Here is a 20,319-nt window from a genome sequence, read left to right as displayed (position 1 = left end):
AAAAAAAAAAAAAAAGAATGAACCTGGATGGACAAGAGAGAGAAGCTTCCAAAACAGTCAAGGGGCATGTCCAATGGCAAACACCGGCGTCTACCAATTGAGGCCAGGTGAAGACCCAGACGCATCAAATCAGGGTGAGCCTGGAAGAAAACAGGAGCTGGCAGGTGGTACACTTAGCACTTGTCTGCAAGGCCAGTGGTTCAAACCCACCAGCGACTCCAAGGGAGAAAGAAGTCTGCTGGCTCCTGTGAACGGGCCACCGCTGGTTGGAACTGCTTCTATGACAGTGGGTTTAGGCCCTGGGCAGGGAAACAGCATCTGGGTGGGCTCGGGTCAGGGGTTCCGTGCTGGGGGTGAGCAGTGAGATTCCCCAAGGAGCCATCAGGAGGGTGCCAGGGTAGGAGATAGCTCCAAACACTGGGCCCGCTGCTTCCTCCCACGGCCACTGGCACCCCTACATGGCCAGCAGGCGCTCACGCACATGCCAAACTCAGCCAGAGTCAGCACAGGAAGCTGCCAGGACCCTGGACAGGTGACAACAAAACCCCACGGCCACTGTTCAATTCCGTCTCATAGTGACCCTGTGGACACGAACTGCCCCTGTGGGTTTCCGAGGCTGTAAAAATCTTTATAGATGCAAAGCTAGCTGCTGATGGTTTCAAATGACTGACCCTGGGGTCATCACAGCACAAGGCCTAATCCACTCCCCCACCAGGTGGACTTCGCTCAAAGAAAAGGTTTGTATTGAGTGCAGTCCACAAATCTGATATCATACACAGTCCCATCCCACCACCCCCCATGGGTGCTGCCCTTGCCCTGTCCTCAGCCCTGTCACTGTGAAAGTGGCAGGGGGGACAAAGGTAAACCTATGGCCACCTAGTCCATCCGGACCCATAGCAACCCTTGGGACAGAGTAGACTAAGTCGTCAGCCAACCCCGTGGAGTGGACGGGTGGGTTTGAACTGCCACGTCTTGTAGTTAGCACTCAATGCTGAACCCATGGTGCCACCAGGGCTCCTGTGAGTTTTGTGGCCAAAAGGAGAAATCTCAAACCTACCCCCATCAAGTCGATTGACTCACAGTGGCCGAGGCTATCGAATTTTCATATGGCCAGCCAGCCTCGTCTTCATCCGGAGGAGCAGCTAGGGGGTTTGAACCTTGAACACCGCCGTGAGTAATCCTGACAGCACCAGCCACCCTAATTTCCCGAGCGCCCCGCATGGCCCAAAGTACCACGTGGGTACCGAGTTTGTTTGGGGTGGTGGGGCGGAAAGCCCATCCTGATGGTTTGTGGTCTGTGCACACGCGTTGGCACTATGGTTATATACCAACTTCCAGCTAGATCTAATTGTTTTCTAATTAGCCTTACCTCACCCATAAAATGTTAAGCTGCTACAGAGGAAGGCTAACATCTTACTCCATAATTTACCAATTATTCCGGAGCCAGCCTTCCGAACGCCTGAGCCAGGAGCTCAGCTGCAAAACTCGCGTCGGTAGAACCAGCCCCTGAATTCGGGGTGACCAGCCACCAAAGACGGCACTGCCCTTTCCCCACCACACAGCTCTGACCCCACTTCCAGGGCAATGCCTGGCCCACCCCAGGGGGCAGCACTGCCTCCTTCACAGACACTGGGCCACCCCAGGAGAGGCGCATGCAGCCTGTCCTTGGGCCCCCAGCCAGTTGGACTCTCAGCTGTTCTGATCAGCAGTCCAGCGGGAAGCCCACTGCTCAAAAGTCCTCTGGATCACCCTTTAATTCTCACTGCAGTTAAAGATGAGGCAGTAAATCATAGGTTATCATTTCAATAAAAGGCAACCCTATTTTCTGATATTGTAAAATAGAAAGGCTCCAGTGCTACAAAAGCAAGATTCTTTATAGAAACATTACACACACACACACACACACACACACACGAACGCACATGCATGTACACTTAGTCGGCTGCGGAGGAGAGGAGGGGAACCCCTCCTGGCCCCTCTCTGAGGGAACACTTGCAAGAGAAGTCCCTCCCACGTATTTCCTTCAGAGGCAGGCAGGCTTTCCACATCTTTGCTAGCACGGCGTATTTACTGAAGACCATTTGGAGCACACAAAAAGCCGAACTGTGGGTCCTGCCGCTCTGCTGTAGTGCCAGGACTTTATTCTGCATTCTGCCGAGTCTTCCGGAGCATGCACGTCTTACTCAAAACACATAGGAAAATGTTGTCCCCTGAAGGAACGCTTGGCTTGGTTTTATCAGTCTCAGGGGCTTTCAGAGAAAGCCGGAACTTGCAACGCAGCTACTTTCATAATAAACTCAAACGCACTGCCATCGAGTCCATACCAACTCACAGCGACCCGGCAGGGGCGGGCACAATGGCCTCCGTGAGTTTGAGACGGAAACGATTTACCGGAGCGGCTGGTGGCTTCGAACTGCTGACCTTGCCGTTCGCAGCCCAACTTGTACCCGCTCTATGCACTCCACCAGGGCTCTACTTGTAGAATAACAAAACTTGCATTCAGTAAGCACACAGGAGGAAAAGACCCCCTGACATGGGGAGGTGGATGGATGGACAGCAGCAAGGTGACAGGTGGAGGCGCTGGAGAAAGGCCATTCAGACGGAAAACCACCCACCGCCACTTCTCGGGGCCTGGTGGCCCAGTGATTGCTTGCTTCCATAGGGTGCCACCTGGTACTGTGGGGCAAACACCTAGGGACCTGCTCCATAGGGACCGCAGCCCCGAAACCCCACTGGGCCGCTCTACCTTGTCCTTGACGGCCCTCTAGGTTGAAATCAACTCAAGAGGAGTGGGTTTCACTGCGTAAGGCCATCTTGAGCATCTTCAATCAGCACCTTTCCCACCACACCTGCCGTTGATACTGACGCTGACGCTGATGGCTGCCAACACCTGCGGCCAGCCGCTGCCATCAGATGGACTGGGTCTGAACTTGGCCAGCCACTGGAGTGCCCGGGGCACAAACCAGTCCTGTTTCACGGGTCAAGTTCACCCAGGGCAGGTCGAGTGTCCACAGGCTCATCAGACACTCATTGTTCAAGTTCCTCCCTCACGACCACCATCATCTGCCCGACCCCGGGCCCCAGTGATGAAAGCATTTCAGCTACAAGTAGAATGTGAGGTGGGGAGCCCTAGTGGGGCAGCAGTTACAGTGCTCAGCTATTAAAAAAAGCAAAAGGTTCGTGGTTCGAGTCAACCAGCGAGAGGTCACCGTCGGCTTCCAGTCTGGGAGGCACCAGGGCCAGGTGTGCTCTGTCCAGCAGGGTTGATGTGAGACCAAACGAACGAACTTGGCATCAGCGGGTTTCCACAGGTGAGTCAGAACCAGTAACGGGCGTGCGGCGCTTTTGTCACCTGTTCAGCAATTGAAAAAGTACATGGGCACCAAGGGACGTGATTGTGAACCGGAGCGGGTGCAGTCCCTAGAACAGACTTTTCCATGAGGTTAAGGGGCGCGTGCCAGCAGGGAGCCCCTCCGGACAGCGGTTGGGACCATGGCTCCAACATACCCATGTTGGTGAGGGTGGCGCAGGACCACGCAGGGTTGAGCTCTGCTGCACACAGGATCGTGTGACTCAGAACCACTGGCAGCACCAAGCTTCTGCCACCTCCAGTGGGGACTGCCTGCACTCTGGTGCGAAGTGGCCGGCCGTGATGGGGGCTGGGTGGCAAGGAGGGAGAAGAGAAGCCTCAGATTCTCCCCCAGAGCGTCCCTGGGCTTCAGACTTCAGGTGGGGGACTCGCTGGAGGGAGCTGACCTTTTAACAACAAAGGATCCCTTGCTTTTTGCGCAGCGGGCTGAGTGGAGAGAGGCAGGCTGCGGGCTGTAACGTGGGCTTTCGGATGTTTAAAAATAGGCACTGGAAGCAGAATGGCTTCTTTGGAGAACCTTTTCAAAGGCTCCCAGGAGGTGTCAGCTGCCCCTGAATTCGGAGGAGGATAAAGGTTTTCTAAGCTGGTGGGCGGTCTCTGAGTCCACTGTGTGGAGGCCTTTCCTTGCATTTGCCAGCACGCACCCCACCCCCACCCCATCACACCCCCAACAGGTGAAAGAAATACCTATTGTTCTCAGCCCAGCTGCCCCAGCAAAGGGGGCCTTGAGGAAAGGACAGGGCCTGGTGCCTGCCTCGGAGGCCCAGCAGGAACAGGAGCAATCCCTCCCTGCAAGCAGGACGCCGGAAACCTGCCTCCATTCTGAAGACAGCGAGCTAATGCACCTCCAAGACTAATACAGATCACTGGGAAGAGAGACCTTCGCAATCCCTCACGCTCCACGTGCAGAATTCCCAGCTGCCTGCGGGAGAGCGGAGACCTTGGAGCAGCAGCTGGTAACCAGGTAGCTGGCCCCCTCCCTTCCCCCCAGGTGTGTGGTTGAGAGGAAGGCCTGCCCCCACGGAGACCACAGCTGTTGTGTGCGAAACGGCACCACCCCCACAATTGTGATGTTTTTGAGCCCGCTGGAGCAGCCATGGGCCTTCCTGTTCTCCGCTGCCCCTCCCTCCACTTGACCAAGCATGATGTCCAGGGACTGGTCTCTCTCCTGGCAGCATGCCCAAAGACGTGGGACAAAGTCTCACCATCCTTGCCTCCAAGATGCATCCTGGGCGAACGTCTTCCAAGACAGATTTGTTTCTTTGGGCAGTGAGCGGTACATTTCCATATTCCTCAACACCCTAATTCAAATGCAATTCTTCCGTGTTCAGTTCACAGCCTAGGAAATCTGGGGCAGTTCTGCTCTGTGATGGGGGTTTGACTCCAGGCCACAGATGCCTGCAGGAAGGTGAGTGCTCTGCCCAAAAATGGGATGTGGGGGCCGGGGACTCTGGCCGAGAACCTGGCTTTGTCCAGCCGGTTCCCCAAGCATGGAGCTTTGAATAATGAGCGCAGGGTGCATGCGTGCCAGGGCCTGGGCTGGCTGCAGGATGCGCCACGGGTCAGAAAGCTGCAGTCCTGGTAACTTCAGGTCCCTGAGGGAGGCTCAGCCTCTCCAACTCCTGGCTGACCCGTCTGCAAAATGGCCAAGCTGCATGAGCAGTGATTTCTGATGGGGATCACTGTCCAGGTGAGTCTTGGTAACAGTGTGCTGCTTGACTCCTCCCCGCCTCTCCCCTCCCCACTATCAGGTGAGGGCAATGTACAGGCAAGCTTGAGAACCACTGCTTCTAGAGTTTCTTTGGGTCTGTGGTGGTAAAGGGGTGGGCGGTGTTGCCTGCCATCCAGTGAATCCTTCCGTCTCTACTCATCCTGACTTGGGTGCAGCACAGATGCTCCGTGGCTTTCTAAACTGTGACCCTTCCTTATAGGATCAGAAGGTTAAGTCTGTCCCAGAGCAGCCTCTCACTCACTGCCAACAAGCCGACTCACAGCACCCCTACAGGACAGGGGAGAACTTCCCCTACGGGTTTCTGAGACTGCAAGTCTTTACGGGAGTAGAAAGCCTCCTCTTTCTCCCTCGGAGCGCCTGGTGGTTTCAAACTGCTGGCCATGTGGTAAGTGGCCCAAGGCAAACACTATACCACCAGGCCAGCAAAGGAGGCTTGAACTGCCAGCCTTTGGTTTAGCAGCCAAGCACTTACCCACCGCAGCACCCGGGCATCCGCCTTCTCATCCTGCTGATGCCTGGTTACAGAGCACTGGTGGCAGGGTCACTGGTGAGGGTTATACCAGTCAAGGAGTCAGAAGTTCAAAACCTGCCAGCCGCTCCTTGGGAGAAAGACGATGCTGGGGACTCTGGCAGAGATTTGCAGCCTGGGAAATCCCATACTGGGTCATGGGGAATACGGATGGACTTGGCGGTAGGGAGTTTGGTTATACATTTCGGACAGCCTGTGCATGAGAGTGGGAAACTTGAAGGTGCTGGGAGACCATCGGCTGGATGGGCCCGAACATGAGAACAAGCCAAACCACTGCTGAGCTGAGGCCCTAAGCTGCACTCCACCACCCCCCCTCCAAACCCCTCCCTCTAGTTCACACGGTGAACCTCAGGTCTCGGCCACGACATGCTCTTGGAGGATGGATGCAGAATGAGCTGTAAAAATGCCCAAGAGATCAAGTCTCTCATACAGATGCAGTGGGTCCTTTGAAAAGGAGGGAGCTGGCAGTCCCGAAAAACCAGGTCACCCACTCCTCCCGGCTGTGACCTCTGACCCAAGGGAACTGAGGCGCACAGGGGAGAGGGGAGAGGCTGCGCACATTTTTTATGGTATTTCCATCTTGCCTTCAGAATGTATGTTTGCCCTCTTTTTGTCCCCCGTCCCCAGAACAGGAAATGCGTCATCACCTCAGAGTGCTACTAACATACATCTCCAAATCAGGCGTCTGGTCAGTTCGTTTTCATAATTAATCTTGCAGTGCACTAAGAAACATACACAAGTTCAGGATGCCGGGGAAGAGAGCGCACAAAGGCTGTCGGTCTTCCTGCAGATCACATAGCCTCTGGAGCTGACCAGAAAGGGAATGTGGAATGAAGCGAGGGGGGACTTAAATAACAACGTGCTTTGTTGTTTGGTTTTTAATGTAACTATCCTCTTGATTGAAGTCCTGGTAGTGCAGTGGTTTCATGTTGGGCTGCTAGCCACAAGGTCAACAGTTCAAAACCACCAGCTGCTCCAAGGGAGAAAGACCAGGCTTCCTGCTCCCATAAACAGTTAGTCTCCAAAGACCTAGAGTTAGAAAACCAAATGGGAAGAACTCAAAAAAAAAATTCAAACTGTGCATTGCAATATTGAAAGATTCTATAGGCAAAATATTGAATGTTAGTAATCAAATATGTACCATTTGTTACCCAGTGACTTCAAACTACCATATTTCTGTCTTAATGCATATGCATACACATCTTGTGTGTGTGTGTGTGTGTGTGTATGCATGTGTTTTTTTAAAAAAGTCTCAGAAACCCATGGGGGGGGGGGGCACAGTTCTACCCTGTCCTACAGGGTAGAGTTGTCACTATGAGTTGGCATAGGTTTGATGGCAGAGAATTTATTCTGTTTTAATCCTCCGATTTCCCTTTTGGCTTATAAGACACCCATGGGAAGACTTTTCCCTTGCAAGCCCTTCTCCCAGAGCCGGCTCCGAGAGAACAAGCTATGGCAGTTGGCTTCCGTTAAGATGACAGCCTTGGACACTTCATGGCGTTGCTGTGACGCAAAGGCAATAGGTACCATCAGTCTAAGGAGCCCAGGTGGTGTGATGGGTAAGCAGCTCAGATGCTAACCAACAGGCTGGGGTTCAAACCCACCACCCGCTGTGTAGGAGAAAGGAGCCAGAGGCCTGCTCCTGTGAAGAGTGCAGCCTAGGAAACTGGATGAGGCCGTCTGCCTGGTGCTCAGGGCGCTGGGAGTCTCCACCGGCACCCAGCTTAAACGGGGTGCTCTCCAGTTGAGACATACAACTTTCCTCTAGTTCTTTAATGCTTCCTACCCACCAGTATCGTGATCCCAAGTCTACCATACAAATCTGGCTAGACCAGAGCATTTACACGGGTACAGATAAGAGCTGGAAACACAGGGAATCCAGGATAGATAAACCCCTCAGGACCAATATTGAGAGTAGTGATACCAGGAGGGTAAGGGGGGAAGGTGGGAGGAGAAAGCAGGAACCCATCGCAACGATCTACATATAACCCCTTCCCTGGGGGACGGGACAACAGAAAAGTGAGTGAAGGTAGACACTGGTCAGTGTATGACATGGAAAAAAATAATTTATAAATTATCAAGGGTTCATGTGGGTGGGAGGGAGGGAGGGGGGAAATGAGAAGCTGATACCAAGGGCTCAAGTAGAAAGAAAATGCTTTCAGAATGATGACGGCATCACAGGTGTAAATGCGCTTGACACAATGCATGGCTATATGGATCGTGATAAGAGTTGTATGAGCCCTCAATGCAGTGATTTCAAAAACACCCAAAAAGGGGTGCTCTCGCCACACACCTAGGAGGCCTGGTGGCACAGTGGTTACGCATTGGGCTGCGAACTCCAAGGTCAGCAGTTTGAAAACACCAGCTACTTCCAGGGAGCAAGACAGTCCCATAGAGTGACAGTCTCAAACGCACAGGGGGGCAGTTCTACCCCCTCCCATTGGGCCCCCATAGAGTCAGCATCAACCAGATGGCAGAGAGCCTGGCTCCTGGTTCTTCACACACCATCAGGGCCAAGGGAGGGAAAACATTTGTGAAGACCTCTCTAGGTTCTGCCAGGACTGGTTCGGGGATGGATGACCTCATTCGCTCCTCTGTTCTCTCTGCTAAATACTGAAGGAACCCCTATCACCTCCGAGGAAGAAATCACATCCACAGCCCCGTGATGACACCTTCCCGTTTCTCGTCATTAGAATGTTCCACGAGAATGGAAAAGGTGTCAGCTTGTCCACACACAAAACAATGAAGCCTGTCTTCATCTACGAGGAGTGTGGACCCTTACTGGAATACAGCAACCTCCATTGGAAAACATTTCTGTCCATTATCGGTCCATCGAGAACGCTGAATGCCACAGAGGCCATCGAGTTGGGTTTCGAACTACAAGGTCCAACCACCAGCCATTCCAAGGAAGAAGATGAGGCTTTCTGCTCTGGTGAAGATTTGGTTTCAAAATCCACAAGGAGAGTTCTACCCTGTCCGTAGGGTAGCTGGGGATCGGAATCGACTCAGTAGCAGGGAGTGTGTTTGACTTCAGATCCGTAATCATTTCTAAGTGGCGTGTTTCAAGTTTAGGAAAATTATCTGGCAAGGGGAAAAGTGTAAAACTCTATATTGTCTCTCTTTTGCCTGTTCAGAAAATTAAAAACTGGAATTGCTAGTTTCTATTGTCTTTTACTTTTGATCTGAGATTTGTGTGTGTGTTTTATTTCATGGTCTTGTTTTCTTATGATTTTCTTAATATGAAATCTAGGGCAGGTAAACTAGAAAGCCAATAACTAGATTACTAGTTCCTTGGGGTTGTGGCATAGGTGGTTTTGGGGGTGGGGGTGGGGGAGTGGGGAGGTAGTAACAGGTACAAGAATGAAGAAAAAATTTAAAAATTATTGTGATTTCAGAACTCAGTGTAATATATTTAACTAATGAATTTTTCAGTATTTGAATTACCGTATATACTCATGTATGTGCCGGGGTTTTTTTCCCCAGCACATTTTTAATGCAGTTTTTGTGGTAAAACTAGGTGCCTCCACTGATATTTGGGCCGGCTTAGACTCGTGTATATGCGGTATATGTCCACAAATGTTTTTTTTTAAAGCGATAGGTCCCATCAAGTGGGCTCCACCCCATAGTGACCCTACGCACCACAGAACGAAACACTGCACGGTGCTGCGCATCTTTGCAATTATTATGACCGAGCCCATGATGCAGCCACTGTCAGTCCATCTCCTTCAGGGCCTCCCTCTTTTCCACGGCTCCTCCACTTCACCAAGCACGAGGTCCTTTCGCCGGGGAATGGTCTCTCCTGACATGTCCAAACTATGTAACACGACATGGCTCCATCCTTGGCTCTAAGGCGCACTCCGGCCTTACTTCTTCCAATACGGACTGGTTTGTCCTTTCAGCAGTCCAGGGCACTTTCAGTGCTCTTCTCCGGCACCACAATTGAAAGGCATCGATTCTTCTACAGTCTTCCTCATTCAAGGTCCAGCTTACACATGCAGATGATGCGATGGGGAAATACCATGGCTTGAGTCTGGGGCACCTCAGTCCTCCGCTATACTCTAAAGAGGTCTTGTGCGGCAGATTTACCGAATGTAATATGTCTTCTGATCTCTTGACTGCTGCTTGCACGAGCACTGACTGTGGATCCAAGTAAGACAAAATCCTCAACAACGTAAACCCTTGCTCCATGATATTGCCTCCTGGTCCAGTTGTGGGGATTTTGGTCTGCCTGCATCGAGTGGTAATCCACACAGAGAGCCGCAATCCTTCACCTTCCTCAGTAAGTGTCTCAAGTCCTCTTCAGTTCAACAAGCAAGCCAGTGCCATTGGCAGACCAATTTTTCTTTAATATTCATCCGTTTAATTTGATATATACGTTTTAAACCTCTCAAAGCAATCATTTTATTGGGGCTCATACAACTCTTGTCACAATCCACACATGCATCAATTGTGTAAAGCACACTTATATATTCGTTGCCCTCATCATTCTCAAAACTCTTTCTGCTTGGGCTCCGGGAATCAGCTCCTCATTTTTCTTCCCACCCACACTCCCACTCCCTCATGTCATGAACCCTTGATAATTTATAAATTATTATTTTATCATATCTTACACTGCCTGGCGTCTCCCTTCACCTACTTTTCTGTTGCCCATCCCCCAGGGAGGAGGTTTTATGTAGATCCTTGTAATTGGTTCCCCCTTTCTACACCCCCTTCCCTCCCAGTATCGCCACTCTCACCACTGGTCCTAAGGGGTTCATCTGTCCTACATTCCCTATGTTTCTAGTTCCCATCTGTACCGCTGTGCATCCTCTGGTCTAACCAGGTTTGCAAGGTAGAATTGGGATCATGATAGTGGGGGGGAGGAAGTGTTTAAGTACTAGAGGAAGGTTGTGAGTTTCATTAATGCTACACTGCACCCTGAATGACTCATCTCTTCCCCACTACCCCTCTGCAAGGGATGTCCAGTTATCTACAGATGGGCATTGGGTCCCCATCATGTGCTCCCCTCATTCACGATGATATGATCTCCCCCCACCCCCACACTTTGGTGCTTGATACCTAGTCCCTCGACCCTCCGTGATCACACATGCTGGTGTGTTTCTTCCATGTGGGCTTTGTTGACTGCACATTCTTAAGCCTTCCTCCAACCCCAATGTGGCATTCTTCTTTATGTAATCCAGCGTCTCTGATGATTTGTTCAGCCTACAGATTGAAAATGTATGGTAAGAAGATACAACCCTGATGCACACCTTTCCTGATGTTAAACCGCACAGCATTCCCTTGTTCTGTTGCACAACTGCCTCTAAATCCATGCACAAGTTCCACATGAGCACAAGGAAGGGTTCCGAAATTCCCATTCTTCTCAGGGTTCTTCAGTTTATGATGGTGCACAATGAAACACAGGTAAACATCTTTCTGGTATTCTCTGACATCAGCAATGGTATCCCTTGTTCCCTCTGTCCTCTTCCAGATCTGGCCTAAACTTCTGGCAAGTCCATCAATGTGCTGCTGTAACCGTCAATGGATGATCTTAAGTAAAATTAAGTAAGTGTGATTATCAATGACATCGTTCTATAGTTTGAGCATTCCGTTGGGTCACCTTTCTTTGGAATGAGCACAAATATAGATCTCTTCCAGTCAGTTGGCCAGGCGACTGTCTTCCAAATTCCCTGGCATAGACAAGTAACTGCTTCCAGTGCTTCTTCAGTTTTCTGAGGCATTTCAATGGATATCCCGTCAATTCCCGGAGCCTTGTTTATGGCTAATGCAGCCTGAAGCTCTTCACTCAGCACCACTGGTTCTTGCTCGTACGTATACTCCTTCCTCACGTGGTGGACTGTCAGCTAGTTCTTTCTGTGTATTCTTCCCATCTTCTCTTGATGCTTCCTGCATCATTCAATATCTTACCTATAGAAGCTTTCAAAATTGCAATTTGACATTTTTCTTGAGTTTTTTTCCCGGTTTCAGATATGCTGAGTGTGTTCTTCCATTTGGTTGTCTAATTCTAGGTCCTTGCACACTTCATTATAATACTTGGCTTTGTCTTCTTGAGCTGCCTTTTGACATTGTCTATTCAGCTCCTTGGCTCCGTTCATTTAAAAAGTAGGAATTGCTTAAGGTAAAATCATTCTTTCCTCTGTATAACTGTCACTATTTGAGAAGAACCTTAAGTAGTTGCCAAAAAAAAGAAGACCTGAACTAAGCATTTTCTGGGAAAAGAAACATCAATAATTATAAAATGTGTGCACCATTGACAAGGTCCAGAACAAAGTATGCGCCTGTTGCTCTTGCCACCAGGGGGAGGTATAGCCCCCAAATTCAATGGACACTAGTCAGCCTTTCTGGAAAACTTCAGTTTATAGTGTTTCCCAACTCCTTTCCTCTAGTGAACATTATTTGGTCCTCCTGGTGACATAGTGAGTTCCAACTCAATGTAAGAAACCCACATCTTCACAACTGGACCAATAGGTGACATCATGATAAACGGAGAAAAGATTGAAATTGAGTTCATCTTGCTGGGACCCACAACCAGCGCTTGTGGAAGCGGCAGTCGAGCTCAAAGGATGCACTGCATTGGGTGAGTCTGCTGCACCGGGTCTCTTTACAGTGATGAAGGGCACGGAAAAGGTGCACCTACACTAAGCCATCGTCTGTTCCATCGCCTCACACGCACGAGAAAGCTGCGCACTGACTAAGGAAGATCGCGGAAGAATGGGTGCATCTGAGTGCTGGCCTTGGCCAAGAACATCAAAGGGGCCATGGACCGCCAAAGGAACCAGCAAACCTATCTCGGAAGTAGCACAGCCGGATACGCCTGAGAGCCGAGGATGATTTCATCTCCCGTAATTGGGACGTGTTGTCAGGAGAGACCGGTCTCTGGAGAACAACGCCGTGCTTGGTAAGATGGAGGGGCAGCCAAAAAAGAGGAAGGCCCTCAACAAGATGGATTACCAGAGGGACCGGAACAATGGGCTCAAACAGAAGAATGATTGCGAGGGTGGTGCAGACGGGGCAGTGCTTCAACTCTCTGTTGTCCTTCCGAGAGTCCCTGGGACTTAGAGCCAAGTCAACGGCACCTAATTCCAACAGTGAATTCTATGGGAGAAGAGAGACCTGGCTCTCTGCTCCCAAGGGAGCCCTGGTGGTGCCGTGCCTTAAGTGTCCGGCTGTTAAAGATGTGTCCGTCTGCTTCAGTGCCAATTACTCACCTTCCAAACCAGACGGGGCGGTCTCTCCTGGGTCCTGACCAAATCCTACAGGACAGAAGCGAATGGGCCCAGGGGCTTCTGAGACTAACTCCTGACAGGAGTACTTTGTTTCACCTTTTATTTTCCCTCCCTCCGTGTGTGCCAGAGGAATTTGAGCCCCGTCCTTGAAGAGATGAGGCGCACTTGGCGTCCTTCATCGTCATACCCTACAGCAGGGATGCTGGTTCTTTCAGCATTGCCCGAGGAGTTACACACGGCAGCTTCCCTTGATGCTTCCCCGTCATACACACAACGCTCGGCTCTAGTCATTGTCCATGTGCTTACACGTGAAGCAGTGAGGGAATGCTTGTTCCCCACGACAACATCCCAGCCGTCGGTTCATTGAGAGCCTTTAATCTACACAGGGCACATTCTGAAACTACATAAGCTGTATTTTAAAGATAGTCATCCTTGAATAGAAAGTGGAGCGAGGGAGGGGGCACGCCCTCACACCTGAAAAGTCAATAATAGAAGACCCATTATTTGCCACTGATCGGCAGTTCTTTGGGACTGAAGACCAAATCATGCCAGCACCCCTGATTCTAAGCCTATGCAGAGCAGGGACTGAGACTCTGGCTCACTGGACACAACCATGCCCACTCATTTATATACCATGCTCTGCCAGAAGGTCAAGGTTAAACCACTTACTATCTGGCCATCTACAGAAAAGGTTTGCTGGCCCTTGGCTTACAGTACTTCCTATAACACTCAGGAAACGTTTACTTACCATTTAAGGACTTGCCAGCACACCACAAAACATATAAACCAACAAACAACAAATTCATTGCCATCATGTCACTTCTGACTCATTGTGACTATGGGACAGAGTAGAGCTGCCCTGGTGGGTGTCTGAGACTGTAACGCTTTAAGGAAGTAGAAAGTCGGGCCTTTCTCCTACAGAGCGGTTGGTAGGGTCATACTGCTGACCCTGTGCATAGCAGCCCAAGGTGTACCCACTGTGTAACTGGGGCTCCTCACTTAAACCTAGAAGCATTCTTAAATAACATTGTCTTCCATGTCCATTTGCCGAATATACACATTCAATATCTATAACCACGTGAGGTAAACATTCCTTAGAAGATGAAATACTACCTAGAACATCTGAGGTGGGTTCCCGAGGGAAAATATGGGAGACCAAGTCACTGAAGGAGCGAGCCTAAGCTGCTTTACGACATGCAGTTTGTGGAACGTGTGTCACTCCTTCCCCACTGCTCCGAGGACAACGGGTGGGTGTGGGTATTGCCTGGAAGGGCCTCACAGCTCAGAATCTTCTCTTTGGGGCATGTTGGTGACCAATAGGCTAATTCCTGCTCTCTGGTTGGTCAACAGAGATGTCCTGAGACCTAGACTTAAAAGAACCTTATCTTTCTGCCTGCTTGCCCTTGGCCAACAGTTGTCCGTGATTATCCTGAAATTTGAGTTAACATAAAATATCTGTATGTGACTCCCCACAGCGTAATTTTCAAAGTAAAACGTCTATATTCTCGATGTGCTCCGACTTCAAACAGGATGGAGGCCGTCAAAAGACAGCTTATGCTGTGCCCTCAGGCCCATCGCTGGTTCCACCTTCTAACCACCTTCCCTGGGTCCCTCGCACTTGGAGTTGACCGACTGGTTCTGCTGCTCGGGCCATGGACCGTGGTCGCTGTGGCTCACACAGCATTTCCACAGAGGAGGAGGACCGTGCCCATGGAGAAGCATGGCAGGTAAGGATGGCAGGTCAGCGCCCTCTTCCATGATGACCACAGTGTGGTACATGCAGGTGCTTGTTGGCCTCGGAGCACAGGATTCCCAAGGCCAGCCAGAGGCTCCAACATGAGCAGTGGGGTGGAGGAGCAATCCAGGTAGACTCCCTGGCACTAACACATCCAGTCCCCGCCCACTGGCTGGCTTCCCTCAGGCTTGCTTGCGAGTTCCATTTTTGTACAATAAACATTTCCTCGTTGTTTTACACTTCCAGTGAACCTTTCCTTCTAACTCACCTCCACCTGGCAGCACGCCCTCCTTTCTACCTTGGTGTCTGACATCATCTTCTTAATCCCCCAGATCCTCACCCCCACAGGGTGTGTGTGTGTGTGTGTGTGTGGTGGTGGTGGGGGTTGTTGTAGAGTGAAGGGGTGGAGTCTAGCTGTTAATCAGGTCATAGCCAATGAGGCCTGTATGTGGGCATGGCCTTCTCCTGAGGATTCTGGGAACTCCTGTCTTCCTCCCTGGAGGCGGGAGGCGGGACACACACTCTCTCTCTCTCTCTCTGCTCACTCCCCAAAAGACATCCCTGATGAGAAGCCACATGGACCTACCCTGATGCAAACAGAGCCCTGGGAGCTGGAGAAGTTGAGATGCTTATGCTGCCACTGGACCCACAAGACTCCCCACCCACTGGCCTGTGACCTTCCTGCACTCCGTGGCATTGCATGTGCTTCGTAAGTCAGAAGAGGACGTTATAGACTGGTATTAGAGATACAGGCTAATATCAGACTTACGGACTTGATCTGGACTGAGCTGGGGTGTTTTCCTCGATATTCAAATGCTCTTCTATATAAAGCTCTTTCTTAGACACACATGAGTGTCTATGAATGATTCTGTAGTCTACCCAGACTTACACAAGGGGGATATCGAGGAAGACCATAAGATCAACAGAAGGAGTGAGGACCAATCAAGAGCACAACTGATTACACACTGGGCTGCTAATCAATCACCCAAGGTGACTGGGAAGAAAGCTTAAAGATCTACTTCCAAAAAATCCATTAACGGCATGCCCAGCGGAGCCCAGTTCTACTGCGACGCACACTGGGTCATCATGAGCTAAAATCGACTGGATGACTACCGGTTTGGTTCAAAGGCACAGGGATGGTGAGCATACCTGCCGAAACCTGCAGCCAGACAGAAGGGGTTGGAATGAGAAGCAGGCCCCCGAGAAATGGCACCACTTCTCTGAACCCACGGGCACTCTGCAGCTGTGGTCGTGGATCGCAGCAGTTGGACTTCTCAGTCTTCTCGGGCTCCCCTCTGCGACAGGCCACCACACCCTCTGTGGCCCACACACCGGATGACCAGCCAGCGTCTCCAGACTCGGCCCCCATCTCGGTGGCACTGCCCATCGGCAAAGAGGCTCCCCCGGCGACGCCACTGTGCCCACCAGACAGGAGTCCCTTCTGAACAGCCAGTTCTCACGGAGCCCATGACAGGCGGGGATGCAGGTGTGACCCATCAGTGTCACCCCGTAGCTTACCCGAACTTGAAAGACAAAGTTCAGAGAGAAATCTTTTCCTCGGCCTTCTAACATCCCAGGTGTTTGCAAGGAATGCACACGTCGAAATGATACATACCCACTACCGTGGCACATCGGTGGTAGTGGGTCACAGGGACTGTAACTGCAAAGTCGGTAGTTCAAAGCCATGGTCTGCCCTCTTTGGTTTACAGACTCAGAAACCCAGAAGGGCAGTTCTGCTCTGTCCTGCTGTCCGGTCACCATGAGTGCAAATGGGCTGAGCAGCAGTGAGTTTGGGTTCAAGGCGCTGGCTGTGCAATAGCGGGGTTTGAGCTGAACAGAATGAGGCAGGCTTGCTGGACGCACTCCCCCACAGGCCATGGCCAGTGGTGCAGGAACCCTGTGGGCTGCCTGGGGCATAACCTTGACTATTTTTATATCGACTCAGATAAGCAGGGACCAAAGAGCGACCTGTAAGACTGAAGCCACTTCCAGGGCAGAACTTCCTCAGACGGTCTTTGAGGCTGCAAACCGTCACGTACTCTTTCTCCTGTGGGACACTTGAGGCTTTTGGAGGGGAGAAGGGGGTCTTGGGATGAAAAGCTGAGAACTGAGGTCCCCGGGGCTCTTGCAAGCCTAACTGCACATGTTGCTTGGTGCAGGGACTGGAAGGCCATTGGTGTGGCTGCTGTGACCCTCACAACGCCCTACAGGGCAGGAGCTGCTCAGCAGGCATCCCGAGGGAATGCCGTTGGCGAACAAAACACGTACTGCTTGCACAAGGTCAGCTGCTCTCCGTGGGCCTGGGCTGGTGGGGGTGCCATGGGGAAGGCGAGGAGGAGGCGGCCAGCCCTCCTCGGAGGCAACAGCCAAGGCCATTCTCTTCCCCAGCAGCCTCCCAGTCAGGCCATGATGGGAAGCCAGCTCGTGGACCCAACAGGAGGCCCAGGGTCCAGGTGGACAGAGGACAAGCCCCTCCACCTTGAGAGTCCCATAGACTGAGCTAGTGCAGCGGCTCACAGAGGTGGGCTCAGCACGTCTAGATCTCCCAAGCTTTTCCAGGAAACTTGGATTTTTAATGATCAATCTCCCCAAGTGTTAGCTCAGGGTTTGGGGGTTTCTCTTTACTCGACCCTATGTATGCTGTGAAGAAACCCTGCTGGAGCAGTGCTGGGCTGTTAACCACCAGGTTGGCAGTTTGAACCCCACCAGGGGCTCCGGTGAGAAAGAAGAGGGCTTTCTGCACCCACCAGGAGTTCCAGTCTCAGACATGGTCGGGGCAGTAGCTCTACTCTCTTGTTAAGGTCACGATGGGTGGGGATTGATTTGATGGGCCCGGTGGGGGTAGGGATTGTGGTTTCCACCCCAACTGAATGTGTCATTGACACTTTAGAACATCACCTGATTTAAGAGGGGTTTTTTTGGTTTTTGTTTTTGCTCGTTTGTTTTTTTTAACTGCTTCAGTGCACACATGTGCCTGCAATATGTTTATCATCTTTAGGGACAATAAAGATCAGATGTCCTTCACTGCGGAGTGACAGGACTCAAATGACATCCTGTGCCCTGACCTCCTCCCGCTCAATGTGGCATCTGTCCCAGACACGTGGGCCCCATTTGGATGCAGGTTTATATGGCTGACCCTTCTGTAGTCTCAAGGCAGGGTCATCTAGGCCACACACATTAGTACAGAATTTCAAAAATGATCTCGCCAAACGCTTGAAACTGACATTGGGCTTCCGTTCTCTGGTGATTTCTCTACAGGACATTTTAGTACTTGACCCATCTCCTGAGGAGCCAGGATACTGGCTGGCTGGACAGAAATGAAGAAGGCCTGGCCAGCCAGTGACCACAATGGGTCTGCACCTCGGCTGCAGGAAGACAAGGTAAGGGGCAGAATGAGGCCATGGCACTAAGGGTCTGTGACACTGATCCTGGGGCCACAAGGGCCTGAGGACAGGGACAGATAGGACAGTGAGCAATGCAATGAGGGGAACCCCACTGGACTTACTAGTCCCCTCGTGCCCTTCCACCGTGAACACCCAGAGCACCAGAGGCTACCAGAACCTTCCTCCTCGGTCACGGCCCGGCCCTCCTAGCTAACTCTGCTTGGAGGCTGGGCAGGCAGACCAGCCTTTCTGGGCTGGTGGCAGCACTGTGGCCTGCACGCCAGGATGGCTGGACAAGAAAATCACCCCGTCTCCTCCAGGCCCCACAAAGGGCTTTTGTTCTCCAGAATCTGGTTGAAATCCAGTCCCAGTGGTTCCAGCCTCCCCGGCCACCTGGCCAGCCACTGAAAACCACAAGCACTTCACAGAAAGCCTGTGGACCAAGCGCTAGGAGGGAGCAAGTCGGGCAGCTCTGCTTCAGGAAAAGTCACGAAGCCACCAAATCCCCCTGCCCCTTCCTCTACATGTAACTTTGGTGAAACTGCAGGCGGCAGAATACACCTGTCCACAGGCTCATGATCCCCCTAGACCAGGCGTTCTCAACCTTCCTAATGCCGCGACCCTTTCATACAGTTCCTCATGTTGTGCTGACCCCACATGTGGGCGTATCTGCATGTGGGCAGACATATCTGCGTGTGCGCAGACCCACCAGGAGATGGATAGAAGAGCAGTGTTCTCGGTTCCTAAGACGATCGGAAATATGGTCTTAGGTGACCCCTGTGTGAAAGGGTCATTCAACCCCAAAGGGGTCTCAACCCACAGGTTGAGCACCACTGCCCTAGACCTCTCACCCAGGCTCCTCCAGGGCGGCTGCAGACAGCGTGGGCGCCTGCACTACGGATCGGCTGTTGGGAGAGCGCATGGTCGCATCGAGTCAGCACTAGCGCACGGCTCCAGCCCATCATTTCAATCCAGGCCAAGCAGTCAAACCGCTTCATTCAGACAGCCATGCTGCCAACACACAGCGTTCACCAGGGGACGGGGAGCGCGGGTGCGTTCCCCTGCGGGAGATGGTTTACATTTAGTTTTTGTTTTAATTGCAATACACTGAAGAGATTTCCAGTACACTGAAATAAGCCTCAACCACGTTTATACTTTTCTACAGGGGAACTGATGCTGGGGGGGCGGGGGGCCACACCTCAGAGAACATGATGCTGAGTGAAGTCAGTCAATCACAAAAGGACAAATTATTGTATGAGACCACTGCTATAAAAGGAAAAAAGAAGAAAGTTTCCACCCCAAATAAACAAACTGAAGGTTGAGGGGGGAGGTGAAGCAATAAGCTAGAGAGACTTGGGCAAAGGGGACGAGAACATTCTACAGAAGGAGGAGAGAAATCAGGGGGTGGGGGGGTGCACTGGGGATGGGGGGGTGTCAAGCTATTGAGAGGTTTGGTAACTACTTAAGTGGTTGAGTGCAAAATTTTGATTCTTTGAAACATAACCCTCCACCTGATTCACAATACAAAGTTTACCACCACGACATCAGCATCCACTTTCCTGTGAAGGGTGTCCACGCCTGTGCTGTGACTGCCATGCAGACCTCCTGGCTCCCGCACCAGCTGGGGCTTCCAGAGCAGAGGCTTCACAGCAGACCTTTCTGACATAATCTACATTTGCTAAGCGCTTCCCACTGGCCTTCTACAGCGGAACCCTCTCCCAGGCAAACCTACCTGGCTCCGAAGATGTCCTTCTTGGCCAGATCAATTCCAGAAACGACTTTCACTCTGAGTACGCGCGATTCCCCCTGTTGGAAGACAAAATTTTGAAATGTCAATAATCGATCTTCGATAGCTCACGCTTCCTCCGAAGCATTTTCTCCTCAGCCCGGGCAGGGGACTGCAGGGCGGAGAGCTCCTCCTGACCCAAGTTCCCGCAGTGGCAGTGACTCTCCACCTGCAGAGAGCCAAGCTAATGAATCATGAGCTTAACTCGAACGAGGCCATCAAAACCAACGGGTGGCTTCTGCCGCTGAGAGAAGATGAGTCCCCCACCTTACCTAGAACACATGAGCCTGGCTAGCTCTGCGGTCAGGTGCAACAAGCTACCCAAAACTCCCCAGTTCTTCCTCGGTTCGTGCACGTGCACGTGCGTGTGCGTGCTTGCGTGCACAATGTAAGACAGACGAGAATCTAGAGCAGTAAAATCGTTCCTCAAAATCACAGTACTTTCCAAAAGGTTAGTGGCAGTAGGCAAGGAATTCCTCAAGGTGAGCAAAAAGAAATCAAAAGCATTCTAACAGAGAGCTATCCCACCCAAGCCACCTCGAATCTCAAGGCGGCCAA

At 51.5% G+C, this 20,319-nt stretch overlaps 1 protein-coding gene across 3 annotated transcripts in view; it reads right to left on the bottom strand.

The window, feature by feature from the left end:
• Nucleotides 1-19,783, bottom strand: part of NEDD4L (NEDD4 like E3 ubiquitin protein ligase) — a 208,066-nt gene extending 188,283 nt beyond the window's left edge. For 2 of the 3 annotated variants that reach the window (XM_004703012.2, XM_004703013.2), the window contains exon 1: nucleotides 19,708-19,783. The gene's annotated coding sequence lies outside the window, so the exon portion shown is untranslated. The remainder of the gene's footprint in view (nucleotides 1-19,707) is intronic. The other variant, XM_045296138.1, reaches the window with a different exon arrangement.
• Nucleotides 19,784-20,319: the final 536 nt, after the last annotated feature.

This window comes from Echinops telfairi, unplaced genomic scaffold, assembly GCF_000313985.2.
Source record: "Echinops telfairi isolate 266 unplaced genomic scaffold, ASM31398v2 ScPeMD7_7400;HRSCAF=8409, whole genome shotgun sequence".
Lineage (NCBI taxonomy): Eukaryota > Metazoa > Chordata > Mammalia > Afrosoricida > Tenrecidae > Echinops > Echinops telfairi.
Note: the sequence above shows the minus strand (reverse complement) of the source record. Positions and strands in the feature narration are given on the sequence as shown.